Source organism: Lipotes vexillifer, unplaced genomic scaffold (genome assembly GCF_000442215.2).
Source record: "Lipotes vexillifer unplaced genomic scaffold, Lipotes_vexillifer_v1.1 scaffold545, whole genome shotgun sequence".
Lineage (NCBI taxonomy): Eukaryota > Metazoa > Chordata > Mammalia > Artiodactyla > Lipotidae > Lipotes > Lipotes vexillifer.
In genome coordinates, this window is record NW_006779129.1 from 450,040 (window position 1) to 458,499 (window position 8,460).

The 8,460-nt window shown below is 51.0% G+C and overlaps 1 non-coding gene across 1 annotated transcript; it reads left to right on the plus strand.

The window, feature by feature from the left end:
• On the plus strand, nucleotides 1-72 carry TRNAD-GUC (transfer RNA aspartic acid (anticodon GUC)). Its single transcript has one exon. It is a non-coding gene; the product is annotated as a tRNA-Asp (tRNA).
• The last annotated feature ends 8,388 nt before the right edge of the window (nucleotides 73-8,460 follow it).

Genomic DNA, 8,460 nt, shown 5'->3' on the forward strand with positions numbered 1-8,460 from the left:
TCCTCATTAGTATAGTGGTGAGTGTCCCCGCCTGTCACGCGGGAGACCGGGGTTCGATTCCCCGACGGGGAGGCAACATGCCCTCGGGACTTCCCTGGTGGAGCAGTGGTTAAGAATCCGCCTGCCAATGCAGGGGACTCGGGTTCGAGCCCTGGTCTGGGAAGATCCCACATACCGCAAAGCACCTAAGCCCATGTGCCACAACTACTGAGCCTGTACTTTAGAGCCCGTGAGCCACAACTACTGAGCCCATGTGCCACAACTACTGAAGCCCGCGCACCTAGAGTCCGCGCTCCGCAACAAGCGAAGCCACTGCAACGAGAAGCCCACACACCACAACGAAAACCCAACTCCTCCAATAAATAGATAAATAAATAAGTTAAAAAAAATATTGCTCAGCAATATTTTATAGTTTTCTGTGTACAGATCTTGTACATTTTTGTTGAATTTATCCCTTAGTATTTCATGTTTTTGATGCTGAAAAATAAATAGTATTGTTTTTATCAATATGAATTTCTGATTGTTTCTAGTATATAGTAACACAATTGGTTTTGTATATTGACCCCATGATGGTTAATTTTATTTGTCAACTTGACTGGGCCATTAGGTGCCCAGATATTTGGTCAAACATTATTCTGGGTATTTCTGTGAGGATGTTTCTGGATGAGTTTAATATTTAAATCAATAGACTGAGTAAAGTAGATTGACTTCCTTACTGTGGGTGGGCCTCATCCAATCAGTTGAAGGCCTGAATAGGGCAAAAAGGCTGACTCTCTCCTAAGTAAGAGGGAATTCCTCCTGCCTGACTGCCTTTGGATTGCAACTGAAATCTCAGCTCTCATGCCTCCAGTCCTTTGAACTGGAACCACACCATTGATTCTCTTGTTTCTCAGACCTTGAGCTCAGACTGAGACTATATCATCAGCTCTTCTGAGCCTCCAGCTTGATGACTCACCCTCACAGATCTTGGGATTTGTCAGTTTTCATAATCACACACACACACACACACACACACACACACACACACACACACACCACACATGGTTCTGTTTCTGTTTCTCTAGAGAATCCTGACAAATAGAACCTTGTACCTTGCAACTTAACTGAACTCACGTATTTGTTCTAGTAGTTTTTTTTTTTTTTTAAGATTCCTTAGGATAGATATCATGTCATTTGTGAATAAAGACAAAGTTATTTTTTCATTTCTAATCCGTATGCCTTTAATTTCTTTTTCTCGTCTTATTGCGTTGGCTGGAACAGTGTTGAACAGAAATGGTGACAGTGGGCATTCTTGTCTTTTTTGGATTTAGGGGGAAAGCATTCAGTCTGTCACCATTAAGTATGATGTTAGCTAAGGTTTGTAGATGCCCTCCACCAGCTTGAGGAAGTTCCCTTTAATTCCTTGTTTGCTTAGAGTTATCCTGGATGTATTTTGGAATTTGTTGAATGCTTTTTCTGCACCTATTGAGATGAGCATTTGGTTTTCACTTGTAGTTTGTTAATATGGTAAATAACATTGATTGATTTTTGAATTATAAACCAACCTTGCATTACTGAGATAAACCTCACTTGGTCACGATGTGTTATACTTTTTTGTATTGTTTGATTCAATTTACTAAATTTTGGTTAAGAATTTTTGCAGTCTGTGAGGGATATTGGTCTGTAGTTCTCTTATAATGTCATTTTTTTGACTCTGATATTGGGTTAATGTCAGCCTCAGTGAATGAGGAAGAAAGTGTTCCATTCTCTTTAATTATCTAGATGAGTCTGTGTAGAATTGGCATTATGTATTCCTTAGGTGTCTCGTAAAATTCACCACTGACTCCATCTGAGCGCTGCATTTTCTCTGTGGGAACATTCTCTCCCCACCCCGACAAATTCAATTTCCTTAGTTGATATAAGGCTATTCAAATTTTTAAAAATTTCTTCTTGAGTGAGATTTGGTAGTTCACTCACAAAAAAAGATACAAAAGTGAGCTTTTGTATCTTTTAAGGAATTGGTTCATTTCATCCAAGTTGTTAAATTTATTGGCATAAAGTTGTTGTTAATATTACATTTTTATCCTTTTAATGTCTGTAAAATCTGTGGTGATGCCATCTCTCATTTCTGATAGTGGTAATTTTTGTCTTCTTTTTTTCTGTAAGAAGTCTGGATTGAGGTTTATCAATCTTACTGACTTTTTTTCTTTGAGGAATAGGTTTTTGGCTGGATCTTGGAAGGCCCAAGTTGGCTAGACATGATTTCTAGATCCTCTCAGGTGTAGCTCGTTTTTTCCACCTAATTTATACTTTAGGGAGAGAGGGAAGCAGGGAGAAAGACTGATTCCTGATGAGATAAATGTATTAATACGGAAGGGGGAGTTTGCACCCTGCTCCCCTGTGGGCCCCATTTTCCCTAACATGTTCCTGTGCAGTGTATCTGGTTCTCAGCTTTAGTTCCTGGGTACCTTCTACAGCACTGCTAAGTGATTAAGGAAGGAGAACACTGGAAACTATAAAACATGGTTGAAAGAAATTAAGACCTAAATAAATGGAAAAAATCTTGCAGTCATGGCTTAAAAGACTTAATATTATCAAGATGGCAAAACTCCCCAAATTGATCCACAAATCTCAATGCAAATCCTTATCAAAATCCCACCTGGCTCCTTTGCAGAAATTGACATGCTGATCCTAAAATTTGTATGGAAATGCATGGGACTCAGAATAGGCAAAGCAATCTTGAAAAAGGAGAATAAAATCGGAGGACACACATTTCCGAATTTCAAAATTTACTATAAAGTTACAGTAATCAACAGCATGGTACTGGCATAAGAACAGGCATATAAGTCAATGAAATAGAATAAGTCCAGAGATAAACCCATGCATTTACAGGTTTGATCTTTGACAAGGGTTCCAAGACAATTCAGTGGGAAGAGAAGTGTCTTTTCAACAAGCGGTGCTGGGAAAGTGGATGTTCAGGTGCAAAATAATGAAGTTGGACTTGACACAAAGTACGAAAATTAACTAAAAATAGATCAAAGACTTAAAAGACCTAAAACCATAAAACTCTTAAAAGAAGAAACATAGACGTAACTCTTATGACCTTGGATTTGGCAATAGAGTCATAGCTGTGACACCAAAGGCATGAGCAACAAAAGAAAAAACATATATATCAGACTTTATCAAAGGTAAACACTTCAGTGTTTCAAAGGAACATTTCAAGAAAGTGAAAAGTCAACCCACGGAATGGGAGAAAATACGGGTAAATCATGTATCCGATAAGGGAACAGTATCCAGAATATATAAGAACACTTACAACTCCTCAGTAAAAGACAAACAATCCGATTAAAAATGGGCAAAGAATTTAAATAGACATTTCCCCAAAGAAGGCAGACAAATGGCCAATAAGCACGTGACAAGATGTTCAATATCCTCAGCCATCAGCGAAATGCAAATGAAAACTGCAGTGAGACACCACTTCACATCCACCAGGATGGTTATAATAAAAAAGACGGACAGGGCTTCCCTGGTGGTGCAGTGGTTGGGAGTCCGCCTGCCGATGCAGGGGATGCAGGTTCGTGAATTGGAACCTACGCACGTTGCCACTGTGGAAAACAGTTTGGCAGTTCCTCAAAAAGTTAGACATAGAGTTACCTCGTGTCCCAGCTATTTCATTCCTAGGTATATCACCAAAAGACTTGAAAACGTTTGTCCACACAAAAATGTTTATACGAGCATTCATAGCAGCATTATTCATATTAGCCAACAAGTGGAAACCGCCCAGATGCCTATCATTGGAGGAATGGATAAACAGAATGTGCTGTATCCATACAATGGAATGTTATTCAGCCATAAATAGGACTGAAGTCCTGACACACGTTACAACATGGATGTGCCAAGAAAACATGCTGGGTGAATGAAGCCAGTCACGAAAGACCACATATTATGTGATTCCACTGATATGAAATGTCCAGAGTAGATAAATCCATAGGGTCAGAAAGTGGATGTGTGGCTGCAGGGTGAACTGTGAGTGAGTGCTAGTTGGGTACAGGGTTTTGTAGACTGTGGTGATGGTTATACGACTTGGTGAATATACTAAAAGCCACTGGATTGCATATTTGAAAAGAGTGAATTTTATAATGTGAATTACATCTCAATAAAAAGAGTTAAAAGTCATTGGGAAGCAGCGAGCCCCTCAACCTCCGTTCCTTTGTGTGTAAGTGGAGTCTGAGGCCCCTCGCAGGCTCAGCGTGAGGATAAGTCAAACCACGGAAGGACCAGAGATGCTCCTGGAGGAGGGAACGGAAGCAGCCCGGCCTCAGCTGGGTTGGTTGCTCGGGGCCTTGAGGGCCCCTCTGAGGGGGTCCGAGCCCCTGTTACCAGGAACCTCCCCGTCACCCCCGGTTTAACCCCGAGTCCAGAGCCTATCCTGCCGCTCCAGCCGCAGCCCCCAGATTACTTTCTCGACACCCTCTGTGGCTCCTTGTCTCCACAGGGAGCGTTTCTCCTGGGCCCTCGGACACCTGGCTCTCTGCGGCCCCCAACCCTGTGACCTTGTGTCCCCAGGGCCCTCACAGGGCTCTTGGTCTTGTGGCTCAGGGGAGGCCCTCTGCCCCGGGCACCCACACCCCCTCGGCCCCTCTGCTGGCCCACCCATCTGCCCGGCCCACATCCCCTGAGACCCGGACTGTTCTGAGTTTGGCCTCGTCCTCCCCGCTCAGCACCTGCACAGGCCCGGCTGAGGGCGCAGAAGGACGGATGTCCCCCCCAGCCTCTCCTGGTGTCCACAGAGGAGGAGGCTGCCGATACCTGGCCTTGATAAGCCCGTGCTGACTGGCAATCACGTTCCTATGGAGAGTGACCGGGCGGGGTTCTGGGATGGGGGGCTGTGTGGACAGTCACAGCATGGGGCCGAGGGAAGCAGAACGGCTGCCCGAGGTCACGGGCAGGGTTGGTCCTGGAGCCCAGCGCTCATGCCCACACAGCCCGCAGGAGCAGTTCAGCAACTCTCTGGGCCACTGAGCCCTGCCAGCATGGGTGGGGAGTCAGGCCGACCTCTCTGTGTGCTGGGGGTCCTGAGCCTTCGGTGGGCACAGGTGTCTGTGGGTAACAGGACCAGGGGGCCAGCTCTCCACGCGGAGCACCCATCCCGTTTGTGCACTGCCCGCCTGGTGGGCGGACCTGGCAGGGCTACACCATCCAACACCCTTGGAAGGGGTTTGGATCATGGGCGGGTTTGACGGTTGCAAGGCTTTGGGAAAAGCTTTAGAAACGGGCACGTTATTAAATGTCTCCCGTGGGGAAGAAAGGGCAGGGCGTGGAAGGCACAGGATCCTGTGCCGAGAGCCCGCGCCCCCCCAGCTGGGCGTGTCCTGGTCAGTGAGGGTGCCCCGGGCATCGTGAGGCAGGCCCTTTCTCACTCAGCCGTCGCTCAAGGTCAGGTGCACCTGGTGATAACAGTGGGCAGTGTGATCTTCAAAGAGCACAGTGGTTTTGAAGGGTATTGATCGTATCACGGTTGTCAGGTGGAAGACTTGCTGACATCGGAGACTGCTGTGGGGAGGGGAGATTTGGAAGCAGGTTTTGGAGGGGAGGGTGGTTGATGTGCCGGGGTGACGGTGGGAAATAATTAAAATTAGAATCTCCTGCCAACGCAGCAATCCGATTCACAACGAAGGAAAGTCTTATTACCGACTAAGCACTAGACCAGCATGCGATGCACACAGGCTGCCGAGACAGAGCCTCACCATTTCACGTAGCTACGCAGACTGGATCCACATGTGTTACTTACATGTCCTTCAGTTAACCAGACCCCACCCTCAGGTGGGGGACACGCCTAGCGCATCCCGAGTTCACCTGGTCACAGGGCTGGGGCCTCTGAGGGGTCAACCTTGACTGGGTGCTGAGCAGACTCGGGGACAAGAAAAATAATGCTGGGCTGTGAAATAGGCTTTTAAAGTGTTTACGCCCATCTTTGCTGGGCAGCGGGGGTGGGATGGAGAAAGGACCTGGGATCAGGGCGCTCAGGGAACATGCCAAGAACGGGGAGAGGAAAGCTCTCTTTCCCCTTTGGCAACAGAAAATTCAAAGTTTCCTTTTAAATTTGTGTTTGCCTCACAGTGGAGGGCAGGTGCCAGTGGGGAGGAGGGTGCCCCCTCAGGTCACAACCAGGGCCTTGCGGAAGGTTCTGCCGGGCTCCCGAGGCTTCACCGCAAACCCACAGTGTCTGCGTTTGGGTCGGTCCTCTCCCTGAAATGGACCCTGGAGCACAGGCAGGAGGAAGGTGGGTGGCCCCTGACCCTCCGAGTCCTGGCTGGCCTGTCTCACTGCCCGCCCCCGCCCGCCCCCCTCTCCCCCGCACAGATCCAGAGCTTTGCCAGCACCGAGAAGGACGGGCGCATCGTTGGGGAGATCGCCTTCCAGCTGGACTGGCGCATCCTGGCCTATGTCTTCCCAGGGGTGACCTGGCTCTATGGCTTCACTGTGTCCAACATCCCTGAGAAGATCAAGCAGGTGCGCCTCCCTGCCTGGGGGCCCTCCCTGCCCTAGAACACCCCCTGCTCTGGGGTCCCCTTCCTACCCTAGGACCCTCCCCCTGTCCTGGGGTCCCCTTGCTGCCCTAGGACCCTCCCCCTGACCCAGGGTCCCCTTGCCGCCCCATCACACGTGGTGCCCACACAGCTGGAGCCCTGGGCGAGCCTGAGTGGTGTCTGAGGCAAATGTGCCAGGGGACACGATGAGCTGGTCCCATGAGTCCCTTTGCTCCCCACTGTGCTTCCTGGCTTGGGACAGTCTCAGGAGTGGCTCCAGGCCGGGGAGTACTTTGACGCTCAGCCCTGGCTGGCAAGACACCTTCTGCAAGGCTGGGGTGCCGCTCCCTGCTTTCCCTGACACTGTGTGCTGCAGGGAAACTGGGGGACGGCTCCCCTGGTGGGGGCCTGGCTGTGGGCCTCAGTGTCACCACCTACACAGCTGCGCTGGGGGAATCTAGCCCCTGCCCTGCCCCCGGCCCTGGGCCTGGGCCTCACCTCCCGCCCCACTCCACGGCCCCGCCTGCGGGTTCCGGGCTCTGCCCGCCCACCCGCGCCTGTGCCCACAGACGTCCATCAAGTCCCTGGACGAGAAGAAGCGGCTGGGGGTGACGCACCGCTACCTGACGCTGACGGCGCGCCTGGAGAGGCTGGGCTACAACCGCGCCGTGCACCCCGTGTTCAGCGAGTTCCTCATCAACACCTACGGCATCCTGAAGCAGCGTTCCGACCTGCGCGCCAACCCTTTGCACAGCAGCCCGGCCGCCCTGCGCAAGTTGGTCATCGACGTCGTGCCCCCCAAGTTCCTGGGCGACTCGCTGCTTCTGCTCAACTGCCTGTGCGAGCTCTCCAAGGAGGACGGCTGCCCGCTCTTTGCCTGGTGAACCCGCCGACCCGCGCTTCCCTGCAATAAACGCGTGTTGCAACCCGGGCGCCGCGCTCCTCGTCCGCTCCCCGGAGGGCGCGCTGAGGGTGCCAGGGCCCGGTACGCCGCCGCCCGCGCTGTCCCGACACGCCGGCCGGCGCCCGGCCGCCAGCCCCGCCGCCCACACCTGCGCAGCGGGTCGCACTCTATTAAAAGTCGTCTGTTTGCTGTTCCTCCTTTACCGCTGCTCTTTGAGGGCGGAGGCCCCGCTGTGTTTGGAACGAGGCCACCAACCCCGAGGACCCGCCAGCACACAGGGCGCCTGGTACCCTCCCCTGGGGTCGCAGTGCCTCCTCTCGGAAGGGCAGCGGTCCGTCCCGCTGGGGGTTTCCCCGAAGGTGGAGCCTGGGGCAAGGATTCAGCAGCAGGCAGGGCAGCTGCAGAATTTGTAGGGCGGAGTGAAAACACAGGCCCGTTTTTCAAAAGTCAGGAATTGCAAGACAGCGACTGCAGCGCTTTAAACCACGTGCCCGCGTGCAGCTGTGTGGGTGTGCCCTGACGGTGAGGCTGGTGCAGGACAGGCAGTTTACTTGGGAGATGATTCAAGGAAGCAGGAGCCCCCAGGGGAGGGGAGCCAGTGTGCAAAGGGCGTCGATTTTCTGCCTGGTTCTGGGATCTAGAGTCCTGGTCCCTTTGGTTGGAAGGTGGTAGTAGAAACCAGCAACCGGATGCTGGTGAGATGGCTTTTTCCTGTAAATGGTGGAGCTTTCCAGGGTCCCCTATTCAGGAGCTATTTTTAGCACCAAAAATTTTAATGTCTCAAAACTGCCCCCAAGAACTGGTCCCACTCCCCTGAGATAGAAAACAAAACAAAACAAAACAAAACAAAACAAAACAAAACTGGTCCCAGCATCACACTGGGTCCTGTCCCTGCATCTTGCATTCCCAGCCGTAACCAAGTCCTGGCCCAGAACCGCCTCCGTAGGACACACAGCCCCACTCATGCCAGAGCCCTCTGGCCCCCAACTCTCCTGAAGCCTGGAGAGGGCAGGTGACCCCCTGAGGCTCTGCAGTCAGGACACCTTC